Source organism: Lipophrys pholis (assembly GCF_963383615.2).
Source record: "Lipophrys pholis genome assembly, chromosome: 6".
In the NCBI taxonomy this organism is placed as follows: domain Eukaryota; kingdom Metazoa; phylum Chordata; class Actinopteri; order Blenniiformes; family Blenniidae; genus Lipophrys; species Lipophrys pholis.
The window spans coordinates 33233846-33247226 of NC_137629.1; positions in this window are offsets into that span (position 1 = coordinate 33233846).

The window sequence follows — 13381 nt, forward strand, 5'->3', positions numbered from 1 at the left end:
ATTCACCCATCCATCCATTCATCCATTCACCCATCCATCCATTCATCCATTCATCCATTCATCCATTCACCCATCCATCCATTCATCCATTCACCCATCCATCCATTCATCCATTCATCCATTCATCCATTCATCCATTCATCCATTCACCCATCCATCCATTCATCCATTCATCCATTCACCCATCCATCCATCCATTCATCCATCCATCCACCCATCCATCCATCCATCCATTCATCCATCCATCCATTCACCCATCCATCCATCCATTCATCCATCCATCCACCCATCCATCCATCGCAGATCTTTTTACAGATAAAAATGTCAAAACATATTGTTGTATTAAACCTGCCAAAGGGGGAATATCTCCTGTTGTTTGAACACACTCAACATGAGAGCCCTCCTGTGTGTGTGTGTGTGTGTGTGTGCGTGCGTGCTTTTAAACAGATGTAATTGCGATGACGTGGGCTGCACGTCCTTGTAAAGGTGTTTATGTGTTTGTATCCACCTGATCTCCAGCCAGCTGTGGCCATTAGCCCGCGGCCCAGCCGGCTCGGACGTGCAGGTCACAGCGCTGATCTAATCTGGAGGATCTGTGTCTGATGAGGTCTCCACTGTAAACAGAGTGGCCGGCCGGAGCCAGCTGCCGAGAGCAGGGGGCCGCTGGGCAGCGGAGCTGGGGTGGGGAGGCAGACATTAGCAGGAGGGTAATTGCCGTCCCCGCGGCAGCCCGCTGAATGACATGTAATATTGCTGGGGAGGATAGCGAACCATTACCTGGCGTGGAACAAGAGCTTTTTCTGACGGCCGCCGAAGTCCAATCAGGCTTGAAAATAGCTCATCATACACTGTGGCCGGCCAGCCTAACCTCGTGTTGTTGTGTTTGAGAAAAGTAAAGCCACCAGACGATGGACTGTCTAGAGATTTTTATTTATTTATTTATTTATTTGCTAGACTTTGAACTGACGGGAAGGTGGTTAGCCCAGAGTAAAGGATTGTGACTGCTGCAGTTATGGAAGCGGCGCATCATGGAAACACACACGGCCCGATAATTGGAGGCCTTGGGCGGTTTATTCTAACCGGAGGCTTCCTCGGCTTTGCAGGATTTGACTCCACTAGAATAATGTGCTTTATAAGCAAAATGTTCTTTGTGTTTGTTTGCATCCGGTTTCATCATTCTGCACTGATTCAGTCGGACATATTAAACGTGCTTTGATCGCTCTTTGAAGAGGAAAAAAATATATATTTTGAACAAAGTGTCACAGCTTGTGCGTCCGCAGCTGAAACTTCTGTACGAAGGAAATAGTGTCTCTTCAGTTTATCCCCACAGGAGATGCACACAATTATGCTTCAGCGATAAACAGATGCTACCAAAGAAAGAGTAAATCAATGAAGCCACATTTTGAAATGATGAAATAGTTGGTGAAAACCATCGAGCTGTCTCTGCTCCTCACTCTGGAAACCTCCTCACTCCCAGGAGACGTTAAAAGCTTTCAATTAGGTTTATCTTTTACTGAGTTTCCAACAGACAGTTAAGTTTTTTTTTCTTCTTCTTCTTCATGTCTATATAAACTCTGATTGCCTCTCTTAACTAATTGCAGCAATTTATCTGTGAACCGTGTCTCTCCTTTACCTCTTGCCAAAAAGCGTGAAGCCGTGCTGAAACTCCATCTGCCTCGCGGCCTCCAGAGCGACGCTCCAGAGCGACGCTCCGGAGCGACGCTCCAGCTGCTCTTCACTCACCGACCGACCGACGCACAGATGTGGGATTTCTTCATCACATCTTAACCTGACCAAAGAAACTGTCCTTCCAGTCGTGGTAGGTAACATGTTTTTGTCATAATCAGAATGTTGCCGAAGAGTCACCTTGACAGGATGCTCACGTATCAGTGATGCTCAAGAGGATTTAATCGTGTTTTACAATTCCCACAAATCTCCCAATTCCAGAAGCTTCCATCTCAGTATTTAATCAGCCGGTAACATTTCAGCCGCCATAGTCACCTCATTCCACCACGCCCACTTTGTATTCTCCAATTCTTTAGTGTTTTGTCTTTCTACTTCTGCTGAAACACAAAATAGCTTCCGGCAAACACATTAGATTCAACATTAGACACGAAAGAAAGAAAGCAGATTACTGTTTTTATCTCTATTAACTCGTCTACAAAACTACAATTAAATCTGACAACAGCATTGATACAACTACTTTAATATGAGAAGACACACAAAACTGAGCTTAGACGTTTGGACGGCATCATCATCATCATCATCATCATCATCATCATCATCATCATCATCATCCTCATCCTCATCGTTCCTCATTCATCATCGATGTTGACATGAGAGGACGACCCCCCCGCTGTGGCCAGCGGGGGGGTCGACTGAGTGAAAAACTTTTAAAGTACTGAGGCGTACTAGTATTTACATATTCTCGAATAATCTATTATTGCTAATTTGTTCACGTACTAAAAATGCACATCATTTATCACGTTCGGTTCACATTATAAGAAATAAACCATGATGAAATCCAACTTGTTTTGCCTTGTGTAAAAAGTTTAAGAGTGAGTCCGTATCACAATGTTTTGCTCGTAACGCACACTGACACACTGCGGTGGATTTCATAAACCTGGGTACCACAGCATGAACCGAGACAATGCAGCTGATGTTGGCTGAATAATGCATCAACACATACGGACGGTGGTTTGGAATCGTCACATGATTCTGCATAAATCAGGCTAAATTGCTTCCTAATAGGCTGCAGGTTCAATTTCTGTGTGTTTGATCAAGTAAGAATATTACTGTTCCTGACACAAGCAGTAGTGTATAATGTAATACTAATGAAATGAAACTATCCAACTGATATTTGATTTCTGTATAATTGTGTATTTCCCAGAGTGGGCATGGTCTAGATTTTCATTAACCAATGAATGTGGATTACAAACCACCTCCAGAGTCCGCAGTGCCGCTGCGGCAGCAAGGAATAAAAAGATGGTGAAAAGAGCATTTTTAATACACGAATTATCAAAGGATAAAGGTCAGCTGGACAATTATAACATTAATATGATTCATACTTAAATCCTAGTAATTGCACATCATAAAGTATTTATAGTTTTGATCGTTCCTCCAGTATTTTCCGTCTCCCTCTGAAGATAAAGACCCGGCTGTGAATGTATTCGTGGTTCGAACCTCTCCAGGTGAGTGCAGGTGCAGAGCAGCTTCAGCATGTGGCTCTCTCTGTTCTCCACCTGAAGACGAGGCCCCTCCAGTCGTTTCTGCAGAGCGGAGCTCAGTTCTACTAACATCTTATTCATAGTCTTCTCCCTGCATCAGTGCAGCGGTCGGCTCTCGGCAGCAGCGTTGCTTTATCTGGCGCTGGCCTCGGCCACAGTTCAACGACTGTCTCTAAAAAACAGGACTGCAGTGCTGTAAACACGGCTCCTATAAGACGACGGGCCATTTCTGACTCTATCAGGCTCCTCTCATGTGGAACCAGCTAGGTAGGCTGACACACTCTCTACTTTTAAGGTTGAATTTAAGACGCTTCTGTTTCATAAAGTTTACAGTTCGGGCCACCCGGGACGCTGCTGTAGGTTCAGACTGCTGGGAGGTCTTTTCTCTCTCTGGACCTTCCTGCAGGATTGACGGTAGAACTGGTAGAACTGGAAGAACCTCCCGTCAGACACTACAGGTGGCGAGAGAGTTCTCTATTTCTGAAGAGGGGCAAGGGAGGTGGGGTAAGTACCTACCAGCAGAGACCTCGTACTGCAGAGGAGGGTCAGAATCCAGCTCCAAACACAAAACTTACCAACAGAATGCTGATGCGACTGACACAGACGTTACAGACAAACTGGCTGCTGAAGCCCACGACTCGGCATACTGCAGACACCAGGTGAAGACAATCACACATATAGCCGGGTATAAGATAGAAGACCTTCTCTACGTTGAGTTTAAACATTCCCACATGCCAAACCTAAAGGAGGCAGTGTAACCAGAAACACAAAGCCATGCCAGACAATAAAAACAAATGGACAGTCGTGATGACCTGGACGTTTTGAAGTTCTCTCATCATTTGTCTAGAAGAATTAATTCATTGTCAGCGAGCAGTTTGGTCGGATCCAAAACCTGCGGCGACGGCGCCGTCGGGGGGGACCATTGGTTTTGGTGGGAGACGAGTTGGTGTAAATCTGCTGACGTCCAAACACTTCTTGTCCTCCGCTCCTCCACTAAACAGAACGTTTGTGATTGTTAATGCAAACCAGTCAAAAGCATTCGCACAAACGTAAAAACAAGCATTGCTTTAACAGCATCCGCTGTCGTCGCAGGAGTCAAACATATGATGTTGGTGACGCGTCTGTCGAATTCTGTGACGTTAAACTACGTTAAAATCGAATAAGTTCTTTGTAATTTCCATTAACAGCGGTTGTCTTACTCTCTGTTCCGGTCTGGTTTCAACTTCCATGTCACGAGTTTGACGCTTCTGAAATGAAAAGCTCTTCTTACACTCCAGAGCATTTTCAATTCTGCGTCTGTTAAAAAGCCATAATGATTTCCATTGTGTCTCGCCTGCACCAGCACCAGTCCCAGCCTCACATCAGCTTCAAATGAAAAGACTTGTTAATGTGCAATTAGCTCCATCATACCCCCCCCCCCCCCCCCCCCCAAAAAAGAATGTAAACAAACAAACATTTAAAACAACGTAAGCATCAGAATGTGGCAAAAAAGAAAAAAAAAGAAATCTACTGAAATCCTCCTGCTCTTTCTTTAGAGGTGCAATATCACTTTGTGCCACAAGAGGAGGCAGTGAGCATCTGTGTGATTGTCTTTGTATTTATTACTTTTATCATGCAATCTGTAATATAAATTCACGCAGTTTCTATTCTTCATTTGTGGGCTAATTGATGAGTCAGCTTTTTAGATTCAACCTAGAAATCAAACGTCAAACAGACACGATTTCACCGGTTCTGGACCCGTTCTTCACCGCATCACCTCTAACGGGATTGAGATCTGTGAGCGGGGTGGACAGTGGTGCAGGATCTTTGTAAACTGACCAATCGGTCAGTCGCTCGGTCCGTCAGCGGCCGGCCGGACAGCAGGACGGTGTTGGAGGCGAAGTCGGTGCTGTAAGATCATGAAAGCGAGCAGAGGGCTGTGTGTCTGAAGCTCAGCAGAGAAACACAGCAAGCAGCAGCCAGGCAGCCAGGAGTGGGGGGGGGGGGGGGGGGGGGGGGGTCATTTAGGTGGCAGAGCGAGTGGGCGAGCTGGAGGCCGGAGCAGCACAAGATGAGGAGATGTGATTCTGATTGAGAGTGAAACCGCCACCGCTGAAAATCACATGGAGACTGTGTGTCTGTCTGATTAGGTGTGTGTGTGTGTGTGTGTGTGTGTGTGTGTGTGTGTGTGTGTGTGTGTGTCTCCCGGGGGCTGTTGTTTGTTTCCTATCCGTCTGTACAGGAAATATTCAGAAGTCCTTCAGACGGACACCTCGTTGGTGACGGTGAACTCTGGACGTCACACAATCTTCAGGGGAAAACAATGTTTACTGTGCCAAAGAGTTTATGCAAATCAGTTTATTATTTAAAGGACTTTACAGCCTATATGTCGAATATTTCCACTCCACTGTGTTCGTCTTAATGCAGGGACATCCCGGGGCCGGACTTATTAGGGTTGCGACTAATAACAGTAATACGTGACAGGTTTGATGTGAACGCCTCTCCGTGTGGCTCGGAGGAACAGGTCGCTGTGGTTCTGGATCAGCACGATCCTCCCCTCACTGCGGTTTCTGTTTGGGGAACCTCGGCAGACTCCAGCTGCATAGCAAGCAGACGCTCGCTTCGTAGCATTCTATTAGCGCCAGCCCTCCGTCTGAATGAAAATCAGCTTCACTTTACACACCGCGTACAACCAGCCGCACAAGTCTGTCCTGCAGACGCGTCAACAAGCAGACCGACTGACAACATCACAGCCGAGTGCGGATCCCACTGCCGCGCAGCCACGAGCAGGGAATCTCACAACTGCTCTGCAATCGTACTGTTACTTTAATGAACACCTTCTTCGTTGGGAGCGGGTTCGTTCAGAGGGGAACGACCGTCCCAACTGGCTTTAAAATCCCCCAGAGGCTTCAGATGGCACCAGGAATTCAGAGGGAGAACATGTAAACCCCCCACAGTAAAGACCAGGTGAGGGATGGTTTAACTGCCAGACCAACCATCCATCGCAGAACAAACTGTTTATTCCTCTTTTGCTTGATGTCATGATAAACCTCCACCCTGGTATTTTTAATACAAATGAAAATAATCAAGCTTCTTTTTGCAGATTATTCTTACTTATCAGTCTTTTTTCTTCTCTTAACACAACAAATTTTACCTCTTGAATATTAAATTAGTTGAATAAAATCAAATATTTCCTACCGGAGCTCGTTTTAGGCCTTGTTTAGATCACAATGGTGTGTGGAGGAACTGAAAACGCTCCGGCTCCGTGGAGACGGCAGAAATGCTGCTATAGCAAGGCGATAGGCATAGTAAATACTTCTGCACTTGCTCAGGAGAAAGAACAATGGTTCCTCCAGAGTGACTCCCAGTCCAGATTCCTCTGGAACTTGGTACTTTTATTTTGACAGTCCCCGTAATGACAATCCAACTTGGCCGTCTGCTCATATGAATATCTGAGTTCTCCCAGTGTTGATGGTTATAGCATGTTGTTCTCTGCATGCATGTGTGTGTGTGTGTGGTTTCATTACAAAACAAACAACAGCACCTCCTAGTGGCCCAACATGATAACTACATCGTTTCCAAAACATTGCCGTTTTCTGAACCAGTCGATGCGTTTTTCACTCGTTGTGTGAACGAGCCTGAGTAAAGGCAGGTTGAGCTGTAAGACCAGCCGTCCTGGACAAACAGAGACTCACTAAACCTCAAATCTACAGGACATTTTAAAGAATTCAGTTTGTCTGCTTTATGTCATTACATTTATTTTATTGAAACACGACGTTTTGGCTCTGTGTTTTATGTTCAACTGTAATTTGTGGACTTTTTATGGCTCTTTTACTTGTAAACATTTTTTTTTTTTAATCACAAATAAAAACAATCAAGCTTATTCTTACTAATTAGACTTATTATTTCATATTGTTTTCACTTTAGAATATTAAATCAGATGAATACGTTGAATATTTTCCCTCCTGAACTGGTTTCAGATGTTTGACACTGAGATTTGTATTGTCAGTCGCTGTTCCTGAGCTTCATACGAGCACATTCCTTCAATAAATGAAGTGATTTGAACTCCACCTCTGTATCAGAGCCGAGACGGTTCCTGCCCTCGTTCCAGATGCTGATTTCAAATATATAAATAAGAGCAGTGAATATTAAGTGGGCCGCCTGCCTCCTCCATGAGAAGCTAAACACATTTTCTGCCATCACTTATTTGTTGTTCTGTCAAACCAGCCTGGCTGTTTTAATCCCCGCCTGTAAAACAATGTTTTACAATCACTTCCCTTTCAACGGGATACATCCACTTCACCTTGGAACATTGGAGGACATTTCAGGGGGGAAAGTGTTGTTGTTGCTGTGGAGCCCAGGAGGAATCTGTTTACTGTGTGAACGTCTGTGATGGAAGATGAGAGGAAGCGGGAGTAATTTGAACGGCGGCTCTCGGCGCGCCGTCACTGTCGGGACCTTCGAATTCACCAACAAACCTCATTGAGAATTAATGCAATTCAGTTTGTTGCCGACCGGCCAAATATAAATGTGGCAGGAGATGAGTCAAATGGTTTCGAGGAGAAAGATGTCTCCTCTCCGCTGAATGAACTGCCTCGAAGCTTAGTCATCCTTCAAATGTCACACACACACGCACGTACGCACACACACACACACACACACACACAGTTCATTATCACTGCCAGTGCACATGAATATGATCATTAACACTGCGGGATTAAACCATGAACTTCATCAAAGAATCTCAAAGCCGTTTTTATCTCCCTGCAAAGATGGAGACGATGTCAGACGTCACGTTTCCACGTTTCTCTGTTCGCGCTTTGACATTTGCACGGAATCCACGAGCTTCCTCCCCCGTTCTGCTGCAGACTGGCGTCGAGACGACATGGAGATCAAGAGCAACGCAACGGCACCTACTTCCTGTGACCAATCCCCCCCCACACAGGTACTTCAGGCTGGAATTAATTTTCACCATGTCAGCATTCACCTCTTACCCCCGGGGTAGTTCTAGTTCCTCTGCGGTGAAATCACCCCCAACCCCACGCCTTGTTAGCCGGGCCGTTCTGCAGACCCTGCAACACTGTCAACCTCTTCACAGCTGTCTAAATTCCCAGCAAATCACCTCAAGCATCTCCTGCCACTTTGCTCTCAAATTCACCCCCCCCCCCCATTTTTTTTTTTTTTAAACTTCATGTGCTCACTGCATTCACAGCTTGTGTGTGTGCGTCACTTCCCTCCTCGACCAAGTGGGGGCACTGTGGGATTTCTGAGCTTCTTTCTCGCTGCAGGACTCCAAAGTGCTGAGGTGGAGGCGAGCCACAAATATACGCCGTGTTATTCATGGTTTCAGGCAGAGCCCCACTGTTTAGAGAGACTTTGGTCAAAGGTTTGGGCACAATTTTCTGTTCACACACCAGCCAAAGACCTTTAAGGTGCAAGTCAGCATGCCGCCACACACCAGAGACGCAGGGAAGAAAGGAAAGAGGAGAAGGTGGGATGGATGCAGGAGGAGAGCAGGCTGCACCGTGAATCCTCCGGCAAACGGAGACGACAAGTCCATCGTCCACTCGGCTTGCAGACAAATATGAAATCAGTGGCTAAGCAGAGACTGTGTGTTGGAGGTGTGCCTCCCGTCTCTCCGCTCAAATCCCCCACAGACGAGTGGACGTCGCTTTCTGATCCTCGGGCGTCGGCCGTTGAGCGAGAAAGAAGAAACCTCGAAAGAAACTGTGTCTTATCTAGACACAGATGCTTCAGCACAAGAAGTCTTTGCTCCGTAGGAAAGATCGCTGCTGGTGAAATTATCCAGCAATCATTATAAAAGTCGTGTTATTTTCCTCCCACAGCGACCGAATCAAAAGTGACTGATTTTGTTGTCGGTGAAACGTCAATAAACCCACAAACTCTGTCTTGTTTTGATATTTCGAAAAGGTAAAATGTCGTTAAAGGTGTCGTCCTTTTTAATTCCTGACTTTTGTTCTGGAAAAATTACTTGAGGAAGCGAAATCCTGTAAATCGTTGCGGTCCAGCGTCTTTATTATTCTTTATTTTATTTCCATATTAACGCTCCACAAGCTTCACGTTTTCTTGGGCCTCGTTTCAAGTGAGAACGCTTCGTTGCAGAAAAGTTTCACGTTTACACGGCAACTTCATGAAAACGATGTCCGTTTTGGAAACGTTGAGAATGATATCAGTTGGCCACTAGAGGGTGCTGTTGGTTCTGTTTATTATGAAACCACACACATGCTGATGGAGCCAATTGAGATTATACATTTTCTTTGTGAAAGTGGTACAAATTGAAGTAATGATAAGGGATATTATTTGAAGGTTTTCGTTCTGTTGTTTAATTGATAATGATTATTGTCTGCATGTCTCTTCCTCCTGGTCAGGGCCTTTTCTTTCTTTGTTCGTTTCAAAAAATTGTGGGCTTTTATATGAAAACTGGAAAATGCCAGTCAAAAATCTCCTCCTCAAACAGTGACTCTTACTATTTTCTTATTGTGAAAGGAAAGAGCAGCAGAGAACAATAAGTTAGAATTAGAAACATTAATAATGAGAGAACATTCGGATGTTTTTAGGAGATTTGCTGTTATGCAGATGACAGTCAGCTCTACTTTTCCACTAAAAACCTTTTTAAACGAGCATTTCCATCTTAATCTCTGTCGGACTGCTACAAATGTTGGAATTATAGTTTTTAATGCTGCTAATATGTTTTTTTTTATTTGTTTTTAATTGCATTACAGTGACCTTGGGTGTTTTGAAAGGCAGTAAAAATAAAATGTTTTTATGATTATTATTATTATTATTATTATTATTATTATTATTATTATTATTATTATTATTCATCTAATGGGTATGTGCAGAAGAAAAACAGTTTACCACAGCTGTGGTTCTCATGCACAATAGCAGCACTTCTGCCATCTAAACAGACTGAGCATTTTCAAAAAGTTGCGTTTCAGTGTCGCTAATATCTATAGCATCGAATTACGCGGTGTCGGTTTATGTGAAAGACACAGAGTGAACCCATCAACAGTACTCGTGCTGCATGTGCGTGACCTGCCACATGAAGCCCTTTAAAACCTTCTCACTGCCACGTACCGACAGAAACCCGTCCCATCAATCAGACGATCCCCTGGGAGTAATTTCCTCTTTGTCTGATCAAACCATCAAACTTGAAAGTCTCTGAGGGAGATGTTTGGCAAGGTGATGACTGGATGTGAAGGATAGTGTGGGAAGGAGGGGAAGAACAAAAGGAGGAGGAGGAGGAGGAGGAGGAGGAGGAGGAGGAGGAGGAGGAGGAGGGAGGTGACAATAATTACATCCATCGGTCAGATTAGCTTTACACATTGGATTTTCCCCAACATGTGTGTTTGTCACTTTTACACATGATGGAATTCACCAAATTTTCCCTTTGCTATAATTTTAAGATCGAAATGTTAGAAATAGGATTAAAAAACGAACTGCAGATCTAAAAGATTCAGCGAATGCTAACCAAAAAGTGAAATTAAAGACATGATCAAATGCACAACAGATTCTATATTTACATTTCCCACCTCACTCTCTACAAAATGGAATGTTTTATGTAAATCAACTACTTTAAATAATATGATGTCATAACGATCAAAATTGTCCAACATATCCGAGCGAGTTGAATCCTGCAATACCTGTTAGCACCACCAGGTGGTGTGTTGAGTCATTTAAAGAGAAAACCTAATAATTAATAAACAACAGAAACTAAGAGGTTGATTAATAACATTTACAACATTTGTTCATTCTGCAACTAATGACTAGAAGTAAAAACAATAGAGCCAAAATTCCTAAAACCAGATGAAGAAAGATGTTTAATGACTGGATACCACCCCCTGGTGGATAGCAAAGGTTAAATAGAAACAACAGAGTAGAAACTTGAGCAATATATTATTAAAATCAAGTTTTGAAACTGGGGCAAGATTTCCCATCGTATTTCTTAGATTTTTTTTTTTTAAGGTTTTTAATTTGAAAAATCTGCGATAAAACTGAACATTTTCCGGACAAGTTTGGTTTTTTTTATGTTTTAAGATTCTCCCTCAGTTTAAATGTCTAATTTCAAAAGTAACGGTTGTTGTTGGAGGTGAAGTTTCACTGAGCGTCATGAACTGAGAGTGCAGCCACGTCCCAAATCTCCCCGGCAACCACAGATAAAGCTTTAGCACATAGCAACCGGGCCAGGGAGCTGAACTGCAGCGCTGACACGGCGATGTACTGCCGGCGCCGGGGATGTGACTCTGTTCATTCCCTGCTCCTTTAGTCCTCACGCCGGCTGCAGACATTGTCTTTAATAGGTGGACTCAACCTGTCATCATGACTAAAGTTTCCAATACCGCTGTGCTCTGGGACCCAAATATTTAATCCTAATTTAGTTTTCTGCCTCAGGGACGATTAACAACGTCCGTGGCTTTTCCTCTTTATATAAAGTCCAAACAAAACATAATTCACGATACCGTTCCTAATGAAAATATGCTTGTATGTGGTAACTGGGCTATAAGACGAAGAACAGAGGCTATTATCCTCTTAGAAAATCCCCGGGAGCACCAATAACAAAACAGCAGCACTTACGACAGTGTCACACTACATTCTTTTAAATGATCAAATTATTGGAAGCACCTGCAGATGAATGTTCTTACTGATACGATTAAAGGAAACCAACAGACTCAGAGAAGGAGAATTCTGCATTAGTTTTTACTGGAACTGAGTTTCTACGGTTTTGTATGAAGCCGATTCAGGTTCAGTTTGTTTTACATTTGATTCTCTCAGGCCTCATCTACACAGTGTAAAACGTAAAAACGCTTCCTTTGTGTTTCAGAAACTTTTCACATTCACACAGCAATGTTTTCAAAACAATCTAGTTCGCATGTCCGTCTAAATGTGTGCTAGTGAGCACTTTGTCCATTGTGGCCACCCTGAGACACGCCTGTGTAATATTCCTGCTGACTCGTCAGCATGGTGACCTGCCACGCCTGTGAGGTGGGAGGGATTCTCTCAGCAAAGGAGAAGCGCTCACTAACACACATTTACACACATTTGTGAACAAAATTTGAGAGAAATAGGTCTTTGTGTTTATAGAAAACGTTTTACATCTTTGAGTTCAACTCATGAAAACTGGGAGCAAAAACAAAAGTGTTGTTTATATTTTTGTTCGGTGTATTTCGGGCAACTATAGAAGTACCAAGTCCCTGGAGAATGTGGACTGGAGGTCCTGGCAGTGTGGCGGCCCCGAGCCCAGTTCTTTTATGTAAATCACCGATAGCGTAGCTTCGGCTCTTTGTGTGACGAACACTATTGTTTCAGCATAAATGTGTTCCAATAATCTTCATTTCTGTACATTTAAACCTCAGTGCAGCATTTTTCACTTATCATTTATTTATTTATTTATTTATTTTAGTATCTTTATATTTCAATATTTAATATTTACCACTAAATATTAAACATTATAAATTTCATTTTAATTTGTATTTATTTACATATTTATCTTATATTTGCAAAGCTTTATCAGATCAGGTAATAATAATAATAATAATAATAATAATAATAATAATAATAATAATAATAATAATAATAATAATAATAATCCAAGTAACATAAATCACATTTTTGCTTTGTTTTGGTAAAAAAGCCCTTCTGGAGATTTTTTTCAGTTGATATAATTTTTTTTTTCAACAGTTAATATTAATACCCTAAAATATCTTGATAAAAAGTGTCATATCAAATCTATTTCCAGCTCCTGCTGGCGCCGGATTAAACCCTCTGGTGGGACGGATTTGACCGGCAGGTCTTATATTTGACACTCCTGATAATGAGGCTTAATTGGGTGACAGGTTGCTCTTCCTGCTCTTCCTGCTCTTCACAGGTTTGCAGCTTGCAGGTAATTCCCAATCAGGAGGTAATAAGAGGCGTAGGTTTCAGCAGGAGGTGTTCTGTGACACTCTCTTCCTCAGGGAAGACATGTGTTCCTCTCAAGTTTCTTTCGTCTGGTTTGGAGGTCTGTGGTAGTAAATCTGGTTTTCTTGGTGGCCTTTTGTCTTTTCTTAGGTTTAGAGCAGCGGCGGCCAACCAGCAGCTCTACGTCTCTTCTACAGTTCTTACAGGGTTTTTGTTCCCGCATCACTCAGCTTTATGAGAGATGAGGCAGGTGAATG